The 21,705-nt window shown below is 36.3% G+C and overlaps 1 long non-coding RNA gene across 1 annotated transcript; it reads left to right on the top strand.

Moving 5' to 3' along the window:
- The first annotated feature begins 10,825 nt into the window (after window positions 1-10,825).
- LOC122795021 lies at window positions 10,826-21,216 on the top strand. Its single transcript, XR_006363720.1, has 6 exons — window positions 10,826-10,840; window positions 12,834-12,926; window positions 14,923-15,015; window positions 17,013-17,105; window positions 19,100-19,192; window positions 21,188-21,216. It is a non-coding gene; the product is annotated as an uncharacterized LOC122795021 (long non-coding RNA).
- The last annotated feature ends 489 nt before the right edge of the window (window positions 21,217-21,705 follow it).

The following is a 21,705-nucleotide window of genomic DNA, read 5'->3' as shown; positions in this document are numbered from 1 at the left end:
TGAGAAACGGATGCTGTCGGAGCGAGGAATGCGACTACTGGATGCCTCTGCATTATCATGTTTGTATCTGCTCATGCGCAATACACAAAATAGGATCTCTTTTTTGTTTTTCAGATATTTTAGCCAATACGTTGAGGAGCAAGAGATTATTTTGAATACCCCTTGTCTGTTACCTTTTCAAGACCTTCAGTTTCTGGGCGCATTTATTTTTACATTTGTGCAAAACTGTGGTAATATTACATTTTGGAATTGATGTAATAGTGATTATTTTTCTAATTAGTTTTTCTTTTCTTTTCCAGTGTAATGCAGACATCTCTCAGAGTGTATGTTCACTAAGTCTGGTATGCACATTGGTGGTTCTACTGTTGAGTTGGAAGAGAGCCTCTCTAGGTAGGTTTTCCTACAAAAGAAAAGAAAAACTAATTAGAAAAATTATAACTTGAAACTTGTATATTTTGAGATAACGCATTGTTTCTGCATATGTAGACTGCTGCATGTGAAACAGCAGAACAGGTTACATTTCATGATATGTTAATGAGTGGATTGTCGAAGACTAATAAAAATGCATAATGTCACTGATCGATGCTTTTTGAGATTGATCGTGCTTTTGCTAGGTGTCGCCCTGCACATGCTCAGTGTAGCAAAACAAGTACTTAGTTTATTTTCTACACTTCACTTCTACTGTTGTCTACACCTCACATCTTCAGTTTTGGGCAACAATGTGGTAATACTCTGTTCATTATGTAACATTCATTTCTTTTTATTTACTCATATAGTGTAATTTAGGAATATAATCTCCTAGGTGTTCTGGGCATTGGTATCCAGTGATGCATTATGCACACATCATGTGGGTTCCCTTTTCTGGACTTCAGATGCAGATCACTTGTATTTTAACTGTGTATCGCGTAAGACTGTATTATCTAATATATATGTGTACTATATTTCAGCATTTGAAATGTACTTTTCTTATCCGGTCTCCCAGTATGAATTTAAGACTTTTACTCTGTAAAATATTTCATGGCGTCTATGTACCTGAGGTTTTATACTCATGTTTGATCTCAGTCCGGTAACTCTGGAGATCATCTTAATATCTACACTTATTCTGTGCCCTGCAAACTTTAATCCTAGTCAGGTAACTACCTGGCAAGCATACATAACCAGCTGTTGCCCACTCTGACTTCACAAGACAAGTCAAATGCAGGCCAAGCAAGAAAGAAGACTAGCAGAAGTTTCTACGTCTTGCCTTACTTCGGACTGGTTTGCATCTGCACATTGCCCAATACAGTAAAACATAGGTTTCTTTCCCTCAGTTCTTCTTGCTGACACCTTGCTGAGCAACAGGTGATTTTGTATTCCTCTTGTGTGATACTACCCTCTCTGGACCTTTATTTCCCTGGTAGATTTGTTTTATGTATTATGTTACTATGCTAATGTTATACTTAGTAATTCCTGTACTATTTACTTAATTATATATTCAGTTCTTGTTTTCTCTTTAATATAATGTAGAAGTATTATCTCATAGATTATGTGCGCCCTGCAAACTTTAGTCCTAATAAGGTAACTACAATCAAGGCATACACTGTAATCTGTAACCCTAAGTGCATGGCCCTTACAGCTGTTAGCTCCTCAAGTGACTAATGAAACTGATGGATGATTGTACGTTCTCCTTTACTTCGGTCAGATTCGTCTATGTACAGGATCCACTATCTCCAAAATTTCTGGGGTTTTTTTTAATTTATTTCAGTGTTTCTGCCCCATTATTTTCTATACATTGTCTGTATCTTTACTTCTTTTGGGCATTCAGTTTCTGGACAGAATTAATATTTGCACTTGGGCAACAGAGTGGTAATATTCTGTTCCTTATGTAATGTTTATTCTGTTCACTTTCTGGGCACAATTAATCTTTGTAGTCTGGGGAAAGAGTGGTAATGTTCTCTTCATTATGTAATATTGATTGTGTTTCTTTTACTCAGATAGCGTGATTTTGACATTTTATAAGATAGGTGTTCTGGGCCATGCAAACTTGAGTCCTAATCAAGTAAATAACACCCAGGCATTCATCATAAACTACTATCCACTGTGTTTGCCTCTGAGAAACGGATGCTGTCGGAGCGAGGAATGCGACTACTGGATGCCTCTGCATTATCATGTTTGTATCTGCTCATGCGCAATACACAAAATAGGATCTCTTTTTTGTTTTTCAGATATTTTAGCCAATACGTTGAGGAGCAAGAGATTATTTTGAATACCCCTTGTCTGTTACCTTTTCAAGACCTTCAGTTTCTGGGCGCATTTATTTTTACATTTGTGCAAAACTGTGGTAATATTACATTTTGGAATTGATGTAATAGTGATTATTTTTCTAATTAGTTTTTCTTTTCTTTTCCAGTGTAATGCAGACATCTCTCAGAGTGTATGTTCACTAAGTCTGGTATGCACATTGGTGGTTCTACTGTTGAGTTGGAAGAGAGCGTCTCTCTAGGTAGGTTTTGCTGCAAAAGAAAGAAAAACTAATTAGAAAAATTATAACTTGAAACTTGTATATTTTGAGATAACGCATTGTTTCTGCATATGTAGACTGCTGCATGTGAAACAGCAGAACAGGTTACATTTCATGATATGTTAATGAGTGGATTGTCGAAGACTAATAAAAATGCATAATGTCACTGATCGATGCTTTTTGAGATTGATCGTGCTTTTGCTAGGTGTCGCCCTGCACATGCTCAGTGTAGCAAAACAAGTACTTAGTTTATTTTCTACACTTCACTTCTACTGTTGTCTACACCTCACATCTTCAGTTTTGGGCAACAATGTGGTAATACTCTGTTCATTATGTAACATTCATTTCTTTTTATTTACTCATATAGTGTAATTTAGGAATATAATCTCCTAGGTGTTCTGGGCATTGGTATCCAGTGATGCATTATGCACACATCATGTGTGTTCCCTTTTCTGGACTTCAGATGCAGATCACTTGTATTTTAACTGTGTATCGTGTAAGACTGTATTATCTAATATATATATATGTGTACTATATTTCAGCATTTGAAATGTACTTTTCTTATCCGGTCTCCCAGTATGAATTTAAGACTTTTACTCTGTAAAATATTTCATGGCGTCTACGTACCTGAGGTTTTATACTCATGTTTGATCTCAGTCCGGTAACTCTGGAGATCATCTTAATATCTACACTTATTCTGTGCCCTGCAAACTTTAATCCTAGTCAGGTAACTACCTGGCAAGCATACATAACCAGCTGTTGCCCACTCTGACTTCACAAGACAAGTCAAATGCAGGCCAAGCAAGAAAGAAGACTAGCAGAAGTTTCTACGTCTTGCCTTACTTCGGACTGGTTTGCATCTGCATATTGCCCAATACAGTAAAACATAGGTTTCTTTCCCTCAGTTCTTCTTGCTGACACCTTGCTGAGCAACAGGTGATTTTGTATTCCTCTTGTGTGATACTACCCTCTCTGGACCTTTATTTCCCTGGTAGATTTGTTTTATGTATTATGTTACTATGCTAATGTTATACTTAGTAATTCCTGTACTATTTACTTAATTATATATTCAGTTCTTGTTTTCTCTTTAATATAATGTAGAAGTATTATCTCATAGATTATGTGCGCCCTGCAAACTTTAGTCCTAATAAGGTAACTACAATCAAGGCATACACTGTAATCTGTAACCCTAAGTGCATGGCCCTTACAGCTGTTAGCTCCTCAAGTGACTAATGAAACTGATGGATGATTATGCGTTCTCCTTTACTTCGGTCAGATTCGTCTATGTACAGGATCCACTATCTCCAAAATTTCTGGGTTTTTTTTAAATTTATTTCAGTGTTTCTGCCCCATTATTTTCTATACATTGTCTGTATCTTTACTTCTTTTGGGCATTCAGTTTCTGGACAGAATTAATATTTGCACTTGGGCAACAGAGTGGTAATATTCTGTTCCTTATGTAATGTTTATTCTGTTCACTTTCTGGGCACAATTAATCTTTGTAGTCTGGGGAAAGAGTGGTAATGTTCTCTTCATTATGTAATATTGATTGTGTTTCTTTTACTCAGATAGCGTGATTTTGACATTTTATAAGATAGGTGTTCTGGGCCATGCAAACTTGAGTCCTAATCAAGTAAATAACACCCAGGCATTCATCATAAACTACTATCCACTGTGTTTGCCTCTGAGAAACGGATGCTGTCGGAGCGAGGAATGCGACTACTGGATGCCTCTGCATTATCATGTTTGTATCTGCTCATGCGCAATACACAAAATAGGATCTCTTTTTTGTTTTTCAGATATTTTAGCCAATACGTTGAGGAGCAAGAGATTATTTTGAATACCCCTTGTCTGTTACCTTTTCAAGACCTTCAGTTTCTGGGCGCATTTATTTTTACATTTGTGCAAAACTGTGGTAATATTACATTTTGGAATTGATGTAATAGTGATTATTTTTCTAATTAGTTTTTCTTTTCTTTTCCAGTGTAATGCAGACATCTCTCAGAGTGTATGTTCACTAAGTCTGGTATGCACATTGGTGGTTCTACTGTTGAGTTGGAAGAGAGAGCCTCTCTAGGTAGGTTTTCCTACAAAAGAAAAGAAAAACTAATTAGAAAAATTATAACTTGAAACTTGTATATTTTGAGATAACGCATTGTTTCTGCATATGTAGACTGCTGCATGTGAAACAGCAGAACAGGTTACATTTCATGATATGTTAATGAGTGGATTGTCGAAGACTAAAAAAATGCATAATGTCACTGATCGATGCTTTTTGAGATTGATCGTGCTTTTGCTAGGTGTCGCCCTGCACATGCTCAGTGTAGCAAAACAAGTACTTAGTTTATTTTCTACACTTCACTTCTACTGTTGTCTACACCTCACATCTTCAGTTTTGGGCAACAATGTGGTAATACTCTGTTCATTATGTAACATTCATTTCTTTTTATTTACTCATATAGTGTAATTTAGGAATATAATCTCCTAGGTGTTCTGGGCATTGGTATCCAGTGATGCATTATGCACACATCATGTGGGTTCCCTTTTCTGGACTTCAGATGCAGATCACTTGTATTTTAACTGTGTATCGCGTAAGACTGTATTATCTAATATATATGTGTACTATATTTCAGCATTTGAAATGTACTTTTCTTATCCGGTCTCCCAGTATGAATTTAAGACTTTTACTCTGTAAAATATTTCATGGCGTCTACGTACCTGAGGTTTTATACTCATGTTTGATCTCAGTCCGGTAACTCTGGAGATCATCTTAATATCTACACTTATTCTGTGCCCTGCAAACTTTAATCCTAGTCAGGTAACTACCTGGCAAGCATACATAACCAGCTGTTGCCCACTCTGACTTCACAAGACAAGTCAAATGCAGGCCAAGCAAGAAAGAAGACTAGCAGAAGTTTCTACGTCTTGCCTTACTTCGGACTGGTTTGCATCTGCACATTGCCCAATACAGTAAAACATAGGTTTCTTTCCCTCAGTTCTTCTTGCTGACACCTTGCTGAGCAACAGGTGATTTTGTATTCCTCTTGTGTGATACTACCCTCTCTGGACCTTTATTTCCCTGGTAGATTTGTTTTATGTATTATGTTACTATGCTAATGTTATACTTAGTAATTCCTGTACTATTTACTTAATTATATATTCAGTTCTTGTTTTCTCTTTAATATAATGTAGAAGTATTATCTCATAGATTATGTGCGCCCTGCAAACTTTAGTCCTAATAAGGTAACTACAATCAAGGCATACACTGTAATCTGTAACCCTAAGTGCATGGCCCTTACAGCTGTTAGCTCCTCAAGTGACTAATGAAACTGATGGATGATTTTTCGTTCTCCTTTACTTCGGTCAGATTCGTCTATGTACAGGATCCACTATTTCCAAAATTTCTGTTTTTTTTTAAATTTATTTCAGTGTTTCTGCCCCATTATTTTCTATACATTGTCTGTATCTTTACTTCTTTTGGGCATTCAGTTTCTGGACAGAATTAATATTTGCACTTGGGCAACAGAGTGGTAATATTCTGTTCCTTATGTAATGTTTATTCTGTTCACTTTCTGGGCACAATTAATCTTTGTAGTCTGGGGAAAGAGTGGTAATGTTCTCTTCATTATGTAATATTGATTGTGTTTCTTTTACTCAGATAGCGTGATTTTGACATTTTATAAGATAGGTGTTCTGGGCCATGCAAACTTGAGTCCTAATCAAGTAAATAACACCCAGGCATTCATCATAAACTACTATCCACTGTGTTTGCCTCTGAGAAACGGATGCTGTCGGAGCGAGGAATGCGACTACTGGATGCCTCTGCATTATCATGTTTGTATCTGCTCATGCGCAATACACAAAATAGGATCTCTTTTTTGTTTTTCAGATATTTTAGCCAATACGTTGAGGAGCAAGAGATTATTTTGAATACCCCTTGTCTGTTACCTTTTCAAGACCTTCAGTTTCTGGGCGCATTTATTTTTACATTTGTGCAAAACTGTGGTAATATTACATTTTGGAATTGATGTAATAGTGATTATTTTTCTAATTAGTTTTTCTTTTCTTTTCCAGTGTAATGCAGACATCTCTCAGAGTGTATGTTCACTAAGTCTGGTATGCACATTGGTGGTTCTACTGTTGAGTTGGAAGAGAGCCTCTCTAGGTAGGTTTTCCTACAAAAGAAAAGAAAAACTAATTAGAAAAATTATAACTTGAAACTTGTATATTTTGAGATAACGCATTGTTTCTGCATATGTAGACTGCTGCATGTGAAACAGCAGAACAGGTTACATTTCATGATATGTTAATGAGTGGATTGTCGAAGACTAATAAAAATGCATAATGTCACTGATCGATGCTTTTTGAGATTGATCGTGCTTTTGCTAGGTGTCGCCCTGCACATGCTCAGTGTAGCAAAACAAGTACTTAGTTTATTTTCTACACTTCACTTCTACTGTTGTCTACACCTCACATCTTCAGTTTTGGGCAACAATGTGGTAATACTCTGTTCATTATGTAACATTCATTTCTTTTTATTTACTCATATAGTGTAATTTAGGAATATAATCTCCTAGGTGTTCTGGGCATTGGTATCCAGTGATGCATTATGCACACATCATGTGGGTTCCCTTTTCTGGACTTCAGATGCAGATCACTTGTATTTTAACTGTGTATCGCGTAAGACTGTATTATCTAATATATATGTGTACTATATTTCAGCATTTGAAATGTACTTTTCTTATCCGGTCTCCCAGTATGAATTTAAGACTTTTACTCTGTAAAATATTTCATGGCGTCTACGTACCTGAGGTTTTATACTCATGTTTGATCTCAGTCCGGTAACTCTGGAGATCATCTTAATATCTACACTTATTCTGTGCCCTGCAAACTTTAATCCTAGTCAGGTAACTACCTGGCAAGCATACATAACCAGCTGTTGCCCACTCTGACTTCACAAGACAAGTCAAATGCAGGCCAAGCAAGAAAGAAGACTAGCAGAAGTTTCTACGTCTTGCCTTACTTCGGACTGGTTTGCATCTGCATATTGCCCAATACAGTAAAACATAGGTTTCTTTCCCTCAGTTCTTCTTGCTGACACCTTGCTGAGCAACAGGTGATTTTGTATTCCTCTTGTGTGATACTACCCTCTCTGGACCTTTATTTCCCTGGTAGATTTGTTTTATGTATTATGTTACTATGCTAATGTTATACTTAGTAATTCCTGTACTATTTACTTAATTATATATTCAGTTCTTGTTTTCTCTTTAATATAATGTAGAAGTATTATCTCATAGATTATGTGCGCCCTGCAAACTTTAGTCCTAATAAGGTAACTACAATCAAGGCATACACTGTAATCTGTAACCCTAAGTGCATGGCCCTTACAGCTGTTAGCTCCTCAAGTGACTAATGAAACTGATGGATGATTGTACGTTCTCCTTTACTTCGGTCAGATTCGTCTATGTACAGGATCCACTATCTCCAAAATTTCTGTTTTTTTTAATTTATTTCAGTGTTTCTGCCCCATTATTTTCTATACATTGTCTGTATCTTTACTTCTTTTGGGCATTCAGTTTCTGGACAGAATTAATATTTGCACTTGGGCAACAGAGTGGTAATATTCTGTTCCTTATGTAATGTTTATTCTGTTCACTTTCTGGGCACAATTAATCTTTGTAGTCTGGGGAAAGAGTGGTAATGTTCTCTTCATTATGTAATATTGATTGTGTTTCTTTTACTCAGATAGCGTGATTTTGACATTTTATAAGATAGGTGTTCTGGGCCATGCAAACTTGAGTCCTAATCAAGTAAATAACACCCAGGCATTCATCATAAACTACTATCCACTGTGTTTGCCTCTGAGAAACGGATGCTGTCGGAGCGAGGAATGCGACTACTGGATGCCTCTGCATTATCATGTTTGTATCTGCTCATGCGCAATACACAAAATAGGATCTCTTTTTTGTTTTTCAGATATTTTAGCCAATACGTTGAGGAGCAAGAGATTATTTTGAATACCCCTTGTCTGTTACCTTTTCAAGACCTTCAGTTTCTGGGCGCATTTATTTTTACATTTGTGCAAAACTGTGGTAATATTACATTTTGGAATTGATGTAATAGTGATTATTTTTCTAATTAGTTTTTCTTTTCTTTTCCAGTGTAATGCAGACATCTCTCAGAGTGTATGTTCACTAAGTCTGGTATGCACATTGGTGGTTCTACTGTTGAGTTGGAAGAGAGCCTCTCTAGGTAGGTTTTCCTACAAAAGAAAAGAAAAACTAATTAGAAAAATTATAACTTGAAACTTGTATATTTTGAGATAACGCATTGTTTCTGCATATGTAGACTGCTGCATGTGAAACAGCAGAACAGGTTACATTTCATGATATGTTAATGAGTGGATTGTCAAGACTAATAAAAATGCATAATGTCACTGATCGATGCTTTTTGAGATTGATCGTGCTTTTGCTAGGTGTCGCCCTGCACATGCTCAGTGTAGCAAAACAAGTACTTAGTTTATTTTCTACACTTCACTTCTACTGTTGTCTACACCTCACATCTTCAGTTTTGGGCAACAATGTGGTAATACTCTGTTCATTATGTAACATTCATTTCTTTTTATTTACTCATATAGTGTAATTTAGGAATATAATCTCCTAGGTGTTCTGGGCATTGGTATCCAGTGATGCATTATGCACACATCATGTGGGTTCCCTTTTCTGGACTTCAGATGCAGATCACTTGTATTTTAACTGTGTATCGCGTAAGACTGTATTATCTAATATATATGTGTACTATATTTCAGCATTTGAAATGTACTTTTCTTATCCGGTCTCCCAGTATGAATTTAAGACTTTTACTCTGTAAAATATTTCATGGCGCCTACGTACCTGAGGTTTTATACTCATGTTTGATCTCAGTCCGGTAACTCTGGAGATCATCTTAATATCTACACTTATTCTGTGCCCTGCAAACTTTAATCCTAGTCAGGTAACTACCTGGCAAGCATACATAACCAGCTGTTGCCCACTCTGACTTCACAAGACAAGTCAAATGCAGGCCAAGCAAGAAAGAAGACTAGCAGAAGTTTCTACGCTTTGCCTTACTTCGGACTGGTTTGCATCTGCACATTGCCCAATACAGTAAAACATAGGTTTCTTTCCCTCAGTTCTTCTTGCTGACACCTTGCTGAGCAACAGGTGATTTTGTATTCCTCTTGTGTGATACTACCCTCTCTGGACCTTTATTTCCCTGGTAGATTTGTTTTATGTATTATGTTACTATGCTAATGTTATACTTAGTAATTCCTGTACTATTTACTTAATTATATATTCAGTTCTTGTTTTCTCTTTAATATAATGTAGAAGTATTATCTCATAGATTATGTGCGCCCTGCAAACTTTAGTCCTAATAAGGTAACTACAATCAAGGCATACACTGTAATCTGTAACCCTAAGTGCATGGCCCTTACAGCTGTTAGCTCCTCAAGTGACTAATGAAACTGATGGATGATTGTACGTTCTCCTTTACTTCGGTCAGATTCGTCTATGTACAGGATCCACTATCTCCAAAATTTCTGTTTTTTTTTTAATTTATTTCAGTGTTTCTGCCCCATTATTTTCTATACATTGTCTGTATCTTTACTTCTTTTGGGCATTCAGTTTCTGGACAGAATTAATATTTGCACTTGGGCAACAGAGTGGTAATATTCTGTTCCTTATGTAATGTTTATTCTGTTCACTTTCTGGGCACAATTAATCTTTGTAGTCTGGGGAAAGAGTGGTAATGTTCTCTTCATTATGTAATATTGATTGTGTTTCTTTTACTCAGATAGCGTGATTTTGACATTTTATAAGATAGGTGTTCTGGGCCATGCAAACTTGAGTCCTAATCAAGTAAATAACACCCAGGCATTCATCATAAACTACTATCCACTGTGTTTGCCTCTGAGAAACGGATGCTGTCGGAGCGAGGAATGCGACTACTGGATGCCTCTGCATTATCATGTTTGTATCTGCTCATGCGCAATACACAAAATAGGATCTCTTTTTTGTTTTTCAGATATTTTAGCCAATACGTTGAGGAGCAAGAGATTATTTTGAATACCCCTTGTCTGTTACCTTTTCAAGACCTTCAGTTTCTGGGCGCATTTATTTTTACATTTGTGCAAAACTGTGGTAATATTACATTTTGGAATTGATGTAATAGTGATTATTTTTCTAATTAGTTTTTCTTTTCTTTTCCAGTGTAATGCAGACATCTCTCAGAGTGTATGTTCACTAAGTCTGGTATGCACATTGGTGGTTCTACTGTTGAGTTGGAAGAGAGCCTCTCTAGGTAGGTTTTCCTACAAAAGAAAAGAAAAACTAATTAGAAAAATTATAACTTGAAACTTGTATATTTTGAGATAACGCATTGTTTCTGCATATGTAGACTGCTGCATGTGAAACAGCAGAACAGGTTACATTTCATGATATGTTAATGAGTGGATTGTCGAAGACTAAAAAAATGCATAATGTCACTGATCGATGCTTTTTGAGATTGATCGTGCTTTTGCTAGGTGTCGCCCTGCACATGCTCAGTGTAGCAAAACAAGTACTTAGTTTATTTTCTACACTTCACTTCTACTGTTGTCTACACCTCACATCTTCAGTTTTGGGCAACAATGTGGTAATACTCTGTTCATTATGTAACATTCATTTCTTTTTATTTACTCATATAGTGTAATTTAGGAATATAATCTCCTAGGTGTTCTGGGCATTGGTATCCAGTGATGCATTATGCACACATCATGTGGGTTCCCTTTTCTGGACTTCAGATGCAGATCACTTGTATTTTAACTGTGTATCGTAAGACTGTATTATCTAATATATATGTGTACTATATTTCAGCATTTGAAATGTACTTTTCTTATCCGGTCTCCCAGTATGAATTTAAGACTTTTACTCTGTAAAATATTTCATGGCGACTACGCACCTGAGGATTTATACTCATGCTTGATCTCAGTCCCGTAACTCTGGAGATCATCTTAATATCTACACTTATTCTGTGCCCTGCAAACTTTAATCCTAGTCAGGTAACTACCTGGCAAGCATACATAACCAGCTGTTGCCCACTCTGACTTCACAAGACAAGTCAAATGCAGGCCAAGCAAGAAAGAAGACTAGCAGAAGTTTCTACGGCTTGCCTTACTTCGGACTGGTTTGCATCTGCATATTGCCCAATACAGTAAAACATAGGTTTCTTTCCCTCAGTTCTTCTTGCTGACACCTTGCTGAGCAACAGGTGATTTTGTATTCCTCTTGTGTGATACTACCCTCTCTGGACCTTTATTTCCCTGGTAGATTTGTTTTATGTATTATGTTACTATGCTAATGTTATACTTAGTAATTCCTGTACTATTTACTTAATTATATATTCAGTTCTTGTTTTCTCTTTAATATAATGTAGAAGTATTATCTCATAGATTATGTGCGCCCTGCAAACTTTAGTCCTAATAAGGTAACTACAATCAAGGCATACACTGTAATCTGTAACCCTAAGTGCATGGCCCTTACAGCTGTTAGCTCCTCAAGTGACTAATGAAACTGATGGATGATTGTACGCTCTCCTTTACTTCGGTCAGATTCGTCTATGTACAGGATCCACTATCTCTAAAATTTCTGGTTTTTTTAATTTATTTCAGTGTTTCTGCCCCATTATTTTCTATACATTGTCTGTATCTTTACTTCTTTTGGGCATTCAGTTTCTGGACAGAATTAATATTTGCACTTGGGCAACAGAGTGGTAATATTCTGTTCCTTATGTAATGTTTATTCTGTTCACTTTCTGGGCACAATTAATCTTTGTAGTCTGGGGAAAGAGTGGTAATGTTCTCTTCATTATGTAATATTGATTGTGTTTCTTTTACTCAGATAGCGTGATTTTGACATTTTATAAGATAGGTGTTCTGGGCCATGCAAACTTGAGTCCTAATCAAGTAAATAACACCCAGGCATTCATCATAAACTACTATCCACTGTGTTTGCCTCTGAGAAACGGATGCTGTCGGAGCGAGGAATGCGACTACTGGATGCCTCTGCATTATCATGTTTGTATCTGCTCATGCGCAATACACAAAATAGGATCTCTTTTTTGTTTTTCAGATATTTTAGCCAATACGTTGAGGAGCAAGAGATTATTTTGAATACCCCTTGTCTGTTACCTTTTCAAGACCTTCAGTTTCTGGGCGCATTTATTTTTACATTTGTGCAAAACTGTGGTAATATTACATTTTGGAATTGATGTAATAGTGATTATTTTTCTAATTAGTTTTTCTTTTCTTTTCCAGTGTAATGCAGACATCTCTCAGAGTGTATGTTCACTAAGTCTGGTATGCACATTGGTGGTTCTACTGTTGAGTTGGAAGAGAGAGCCTCTCTAGGTAGGTTTTCCTACAAAAGAAAAGAAAAACTAATTAGAAAAATTATAACTTGAAACTTGTATATTTTGAGATAACGCATTGTTTCTGCATATGTAGACTGCTGCATGTGAAACAGCAGAACAGGTTACATTTCATGATATGTTAATGAGTGGATTGTCGAAGACTAATAAAATGCATAATGTCACTGATCGATGCTTTTGAGATTGATCGTGCTTTTGCTAGGTGTCGCTTCTGCACATGCTCAGTGTAGCAAAACAAGTACTTAGTTTATTTTCTACACTTCACTTCTACTGTTGTCTACACCTCACATCTTCAGTTTTGGGCAACAATGTGGTAATACTCTGTTCATTATGTAACATTCATTTCTTTTTTTTACTCATATAGTGTAATTTAGGAATATAATCTCCTAGGTGTTCTGGGCATTGGTATCCAGTGATGCATTATGCACACATCATGTGGGTTCCCTTTTCTGGACTTCAGATGCAGATCACTTGTATTTTAACTGTGTATCGCGTAAGACTGTATTATCTAATATATATGTGTACTATATTTCAGCATTTGAAATGTACTTTTCTTATCCGGTCTCCCAGTATGAATTTAAGACTTTTACTCTGTAAAATATTTCATGGCGCCTACGTACCTGAGGTTTTATACTCATGTTTGATCTCAGTCCGTAACTCTGGAGATCATCTTAATATCTACACTTATTCTGTGCCCTGCAAACTTTAATCCTAGTCAGGTAACTACCTGGCAAGCATACATAACCAGCTGTTGCCCACTCTGACTTCACAAGACAAGTCAAATGCAGGCCAAGCAAGAAAGAAGACTAGCAGAAGTTTCTACGCTTTGCCTTACTTCGGACTGGTTTGCATCTGCACATTGCCCAATACAGTAAAACATAGGTTTCTTTCCCTCAGTTCTTCTTGCTGACACCTTGCTGAGCAACAGGTGATTTTGTATTCCTCTTGTGTGATACTACCCTCTCTGGACCTTTATTTCCCTGGTAGATTTGTTTTATGTATTATGTTACTATGCTAATGTTATACTTAGTAATTCCTGTACTATTTACTTAATTATATATTCAGTTCTTGTTTTCTCTTTAATATAATGTAGAAGTATTATCTCATAGATTATGTGCGCCCTGCAAACTTTAGTCCTAATAAGGTAACTACAATCAAGGCATACACTGTAATCTGTAACCCTAAGTGCATGGCCCTTACAGCTGTTAGCTCCTCAAGTGACTAATGAAACTGATGGATGATTGTACGCTCTCCTTTACTTCGGTCAGATTCGTCTATGTACAGGATCCACTATCTCCAAAATTTCTGTTTTTTTTTTAAATTTATTTCAGTGTTTCTGCCCCATTATTTTCTATACATTGTCTGTATCTTTACTTCTTTTGGGCATTCAGTTTCTGGACAGAATTAATATTTGCACTTGGGCAACAGAGTGGTAATATTCTGTTCCTTATGTAATGTTTATTCTGTTCACTTTCTGGGCACAATTAATCTTTGTAGTCTGGGGAAAGAGTGGTAATGTTCTCTTCATTATGTAATATTGATTGTGTTTCTTTTACTCAGATAGCGTGATTTTGACATTTTATAAGATAGGTGTTCTGGGCCATGCAAACTTGAGTCCTAATCAAGTAAATAACACCCAGGCATTCATCATAAACTACTATCCACTATGTTTGCCTCTGAGAAACGGATGCTGTCGGAGCGAGGAATGCGACTACTGGATGCCTCTGCATTATCATGTTTGTATCTGCTCATGCGCAATACACAAAATAGGATCTCTTTTGTGTTTTTCAGATATTTTACCCAATACGTTGAGGAGCAAGAGATTATTTTGAATACCCCTTGTCTGTTACCTTTTCAAGACCTTCAGTTTCTGGGCGCATTTATTTTTACATTTGTGCAAAACTGTGGTAATATTACATTTTGGAATTGATGTAATAGTGATTATTTTTCTAATTAGTTTTTCTTTTCTTTTCCAGTGTAATGCAGACATCTCTCAGAGTGTATGTTCACTAAGTCTGGTATGCACATTGGTGGTTCTACTGTTGAGTTGGAAGAGAGAGCCTCTCTAGGTAGGTTTTCCTACAAAAGAAAAGAAAAACTAATTAGAAAAATTATAACTTGAAACTTGTATATTTTGAGATAACGCATTGTTTCTGCATATGTAGACTGCTGCATGTGAAACAGCAGAACAGGTTACATTTCATGATATGTTAATGAGTGGATTGCGCCAGACTAATCAAAATGCATAATGTCACTGATCGATGCTTTTGAGATTGATCGTGCTTTTGCTAGGTGTCGCCCTGCACATGCTCAGTGTAGCAAAACAAGTACTTAGTTTATTTTCTACACTTCACTTCTACTGTTGTCTACACCTCACATCTTCAGTTTTGGGCAACAATGTGGTAATACTCTGTTCATTATGTAACATTCATTTCTTTTTATTTACTCATATAGTGTAATTTAGGAATATAATCTCCTAGGTGTTCTGGGCATTGGTATCCAGTGATGCATTATGCACACATCATGTGGGTTCCCTTTTCTGGACTTCAGATGCAGATCACTTGTATTTTAACTGTGTATCGCTGTAAGACTGTATTATCTAATATATATGTGTACTATATTTCAGCATTTGAAATGTACTTTTCTTATCCGGTCTCCCAGTATGAATTTAAGACTTTTACTCTGTAAAATATTTCATGGCATCTACGCACCTGGGGTTTTATACTCATGTTTGTTCTCAGTCCGGTAACTCTGGAGATCATCTTAATATCTACACTTATTCTGTGCCCTGCAAACTTTAATCCTAGTCAGGTAACTACCTGGCAAGCATACATAACCAGCTGTTGCCCACTCTGACTTCACAAGACAAGTCAAATGCAGGCCAAGCAAGAAAGAAGACTAGCAGAAGTTTCTACGTCTTGCCTTACTTCAGACTGGTTTGCATCTGCATATTGCCCAATACAGTAAAACATAGGTTTCTTTCCCTCAGTTCTTCTTGCTGACACCTTGCTGAGCAACAGGTGATTTTGTATTCCTCTTGTGTGATACTACCCTCTCTGGACCTTTATTTCCTGGTAGATTTGTTTTATGTATTATGTTACTATGCTAATGTTATACTTAGTAATTCCTGTACTATTTACTTAATTATATATTCAGTTCTTGTTTTCTCTTTAATATAATGTAGAAGTATTATCTCATAGATTATGTGCGCCCTGCAAACTTTAGTCCTAATAAGGTAACTACAATCAAGGCATACACTGTAATCTGTAACCCTAAGTGCATGGCCCTTACAGCTGTTAGCTCCTCAAGTGACTAATGAAACTGATGGATGATTGTACTCTCTCCTTTACTTCGGTCAGATTCGTCTATGTACAGGATCCACTATTTCCAAAATTTCTGTTTTTTTTTAAATTTATTTCAGTGTTTCTGCCCCATTATTTTCTATACATTGTCTGTATCTTTACTTCTTTTGGGCATTCAGTTTCTGGACAGAATTAATATTTGCACTTGGGCAACAGAGTGGTAATATTCTGTTCCTTATGTAATGTTTATTCTGTTCACTTTCTGGGCACAATTAATCTTTGTAGTCTGGGGAAAGAGTGGTAATGTTCTCTTCATTATGTAATATTGATTGTGTTTCTTTTACTCAGATAGCGTGATTTTGACATTTTATAAGATAGGTGTTCTGGGCCATGCAAACTTGAGTCCTAATCAAGTAAATAACACCCAGGCATTCATCATAAACTACTATCCACTGTGTTTGCCTCTGAGAAACGGATGCTGTCGGAGCGAGGAATGCGACTACTGGATGCCTCTGCATTATCATGTTTGTATCTGCTCATGCGCAATACACAAAATAGGATCTCTTTTTTGTTTTTCAGATATTTTAGCCAATACGTTGAGGAGCAAGAGATTATTTTGAATACCCCTTGTCTGTTACCTTTTCAAGACCTTCAGTTTCTGGGCGCATTTATTTTTACATTTGTGCAAAACTGTGGTAATATTACATTTTGGAATTGATGTAATAGTGATTATTTTTCTAATTAGTTTTTCTTTTCTTTTCCAGTGTAATGCAGACATCTCTCAGAGTGTATGTTCACTAAGTCTGGTATGCACATTGGTGGTTCTACTGTTGAGTTGGAAGAGAGAGCCTCTCTAGGTAGGTTTTCCTACAAAAGAAAAGAAAAACTAATTAGAAAAATTATAACTTGAAACTTGTATATTTTGAGATAACGCATTGTTTCTGCATATGTAGACTGCTGCATGTGAAACAGCAGAACAGGTTACATTTCATGATATGTTAATGAGTGGATTGTCGAAGACTAAAAAAATGCATAATGTCACTGATCGATGCTTTTTGAGATTGATCGTGCTTTTGCTAGGTGTCGCCCTGCACATGCTCAGTGTAGCAAAACAAGTACTTAGTTTATTTTCTACACTTCACTTCTACTGTTGTCTACACCTCACATCTTCAGTTTTGGGCAACAATGTGGTAATACTCTGTTCATTATGTAACATTCATTTCTTTTTATTTACTCATATAGTGTAATTTAGGAATATAATCTCCTAGGTGTTCTGGGCATTGGTATCCAGTGATGCATTATGCACACATCATGTGGGTTCCCTTTTCTGGACTTCAGATGCAGATCACTTGTATTTTAACTGTGTATCGCGTAAGACTGTATTATCTAATATATATGTGTACTATATTTCAGCATTTGAAATGTACTTTTCTTATCCGGTCTCCCAGTATGAATTTAAGACTTTTACTCTGTAAAATATTTCATGGCATCTACGTACCTGAGGTTTTATACTCATGTTTGATCTCAGTCCGATAACTCTGGAGATCATCTTAATATCTACACTTATTCTGTGCCCTGCAAACTTTAATCCTAGTCAGGTAACTACCTGGCAAGCATACATAACCAGCTGTTGCCCACTCTGACTTCACAAGACAAGTCAAATGCAGGCCAAGCAAGAAAGAAGACTAGCAGAAGTTTCTACGCCTTGCCTTACTTGGACTGGTTTGCATCTGCACATTGCCCAATACAGTAAAACATAGGTTTCTTTCCCTCAGTTCTTCTTGCTGACACCTTGCTGAGCAACAGGTGATTTTGTATTCCTCTTGTGTGATACTACCCTCTCTGGACCTTTATTTCCCTGGTAGATTTGTTTTATGTATTATGTTACTATGCTAATGTTATACTTAGTAATTCCTGTACTATTTACTTAATTATATATTCAGTTCTTGTTTTCTCTTTAATATAATGTAGAAGTATTATCTCATAGATTATGTGCGCCCTGCAAACTTTAGTCCTAATAAGGTAACTACAATCAAGGCATACACTGTAATCTGTAACCCTAAGTGCATGGCCCTTACAGCTGTTAGCTCCTCAAGTGACTAATGAAACTGATGGATGATTGTACGCTCTCCTTTACTTCGGTCAGATTCGTCTATGTACAGGATCCACTATCTCCAAAATTTCTTTTTTTTTTTTTTAATTTATTTCAGTGTTTCTGCCCCGTTATTTTCTATACATTGTCTGTATCTTTACTTCTTTTGGGCATTCAGTTTCTGGACAGAATTAATATTTGCACTTGGGCAACAGAGTGGTAATATTCTGTTCCTTATGTAATGTTTATTCTGTTCACTTTCTGGGCACAATTAATCTTTGTAGTCTGGGGAAAGAGTGGTAATGTTCTCTTCATTATGTAATATTGATTGTGTTTCTTTTACTCAGATAGCGTGATTTTGACATTTTATAAGATAGGTGTTCTGGGCCATGCAAACTTGAGTCCTAATCAAGTAAATAACACCCAGGCATTCATCATAAACTACTATCCACTGTGTTTGCCTCTGAGAAACGGATGCTGTCGGAGCGAGGAATGCGACTACTGGATGCCTCTGCATTATCATGTTTGTATCTGCTCATGCTAATACACAAAATAGGATCTCTTTTTGTTTTTCAGATATTTTAGCCAATACGTTGAGGAGCAAGAGATTATTTTGAATACCCCTTGTCTGTTACCTTTTCAAGACCTTCAGTTTCTGGGCATTTATTTTTACATTTGTGCAAAACTGTGGTAATATTACATTTTGGAATTGATGTAATAGTGATTATTTTTCTAATTAGTTTTTCTTTTCTTTTCCAGTGTAATGCAGACATCTCTCAGAGTGTATGTTCACTAAGTCTGGTATGCACATTGGTGGTTCTACTGTTGAGTTGGAAGAGAGAGCCTCTCTAGGTAGGTTTTCCTACAAAAGAAAAGAGAACTAATTAGAAAAATTATAACTTGAAACTTGTATATTTTGAGATAACGCATTGTTTCTGCATATGTAGACTGCTGCATGTGAAACAGCAGAACAGGTTACATTTCATGATATGTTAATGAGTGGATTGTCAAAGACTAATAAAATGCATAATGTCACTGATCGATGCTTTTGAGATTGATCGTGCTTTTGCTAGGTGTCGCTTCTGCACATGCTCAGTGTAGCAAAACAAGTACTTAGTTTATTTTCTACACTTCACTTCTACTGTTGTCTACACCTCACATCTTCAGTTTTGGGCAACAATGTGGTAATACTCTGTTCATTATGTAACATTCATTTCTTTTTATTTACTCATATAGTGTAATTTAGGAATATAATCTCCTAGGTGTTCTGGGCATTGGTATCCAGTGATGCATTATGCACACATCATGTGGGTTCCCTTTTCTGGACTTCAGATGCAGATCACTTGTATTTTAACTGTGTATCGTAAGACTGTATTATCTAATATATATGTGTACTATATTTCAGCATTTGAAATGTACTTTTCTTATCCGGTCTCCCAGTATGAATTTAAGACTTTTACTCTGTAAAATATTTCATGGCGCCTACGTACCTGAGGTTTTATACTCATGTTTGATCTCAGTCCCGTAACTCTGGAGATCATCTTAATATCTACACTTATTCTGTGCCCTGCAAACTTTAATCCTAGTCAGGTAACTACCTGGCAAGCATACATAACCAGCTGTTGCCCACTCTGACTTCACAAGACAAGTCAAATGCAGGCCAAGCAAGAAAGAAGACTAGCAGAAGTTTCTACGCTTTGCCTTACTTCGGACTGGTTTGCATCTGCACATTGCCCAATACAGTAAAACATAGGTTTCTTTCCCTCAGTTCTTCTTGCTGACACCTTGCTGAGCAACAGGTGATTTTGTATTCCTCTTGTGTGATACTACCCTCTCTGGACCTTTATTTCCCTGGTAGATTTGTTTTATGTATTATGTTACTATGCTAATGTTATACTTAGTAATTCCTGTACTATTTACTTAATTATATATTCAGTTCTTGTTTTCTCTTTAATATAATGTAGAAGTATTATCTCATAGATTATGTGCGCCCTGCAAACTTTAGTCCTAATAAGGTAACTACAATCAAGGCATACACTGTAATCTGTAACCCTAAGTGCATGGCCCTTACAGCTGTTAGCTCCTCAAGTGACTAATGAAACTGATGGATGATTGTACGTTCTCCTTTACTTCGGTCAGATTCGTCTATGTACAGGATCCACTATCTCCAAAATTTCTGTTATTTTTTTTAATTTATTTCAGTGTTTCTGCCCCATTATTTTCTATACATTGTCTGTATCTTTACTTCTTTTGGGCATTCAGTTTCTGGACAGAATTAATATTTGCACTTGGGCAACAGAGTGGTAATATTCTGTTCCTTATGTAATGTTTATTCTGTTCACTTTCTGGGCACAATTAATCTTTGTAGTCTGGGGAAAGAGTGGTAATGTTCTCTTCATTATGTAATATTGATTGTGTTTCTTTTACTCAGATAGCGTGATTTTGACATTTTATAAGATAGGTGTTCTGGGCCATGCAAACTTGAGTCCTAATCAAGTAAATAACACCCAGGCATTCATCATAAACTACTATCCACTGTGTTTGCCTCTGAGAAACGGATGCTGTCGGAGCGAGGAATGCGACTACTGGATGCCTCTGCATTATCATGTTTGTATCTGCTCATGCGCAATACACAAAATAGGATCTCTTTTTTGTTTTTCAGATATTTTAGCCAATACGTTGAGGAGCAAGAGATTATTTTGAATACCCCTTGTCTGTTACCTTTTCAAGACCTTCAGTTTCTGGGCGCATTTATTTTTACATTTGTGCAAAACTGTGGTAATATTACATTTTGGAATTGATGTAATAGTGATTATTTTTCTAATTAGTTTTTCTTTTCTTTTCCAGTGTAATGCAGACATCTCTCAGAGTGTATGTTCACTAAGTCTGGTATGCACATTGGTGGTTCTACTGTTGAGTTGGAAGAGAGCCTCTCTAGGTAGGTTTTCCTACAAAAGAAAAGAAAAACTAATTAGAAAAATTATAACTTGAAACTTGTATATTTTGAGATAACGCATTGTTTCTGCATATGTAGACTGCTGCATGTGAAACAGCAGAACAGGTTACATTTCATGATATGTTAATGAGTGGATTGTCGAAGACTAAAAAAATGCATAATGTCACTGATCGATGCTTTTTGAGATTGATCGTGCTTTTGCTAGGTGTCGCCCTGCACATGCTCAGTGTAGCAAAACAAGTACTTAGTTTATTTTCTACACTTCACTTCTACTGTTGTCTACACCTCACATCTTCAGTTTTGGGCAACAATGTGGTAATACTCTGTTCATTATGTAACATTCATTTCTTTTATTTACTCATATAGTGTAATTTAGGAATATAATCTCCTAGGTGTTCTGGGCATTGGT

This window comes from Protopterus annectens, chromosome 1.part0, assembly GCF_019279795.1.
Source record: "Protopterus annectens isolate FY-2018-M chromosome 1.part0, PAN1.0, whole genome shotgun sequence".
Classification (NCBI taxonomy): domain Eukaryota; kingdom Metazoa; phylum Chordata; order Ceratodontiformes; family Protopteridae; genus Protopterus; species Protopterus annectens.
This window is presented reverse-complemented; position numbering and strand designations above follow the sequence as displayed.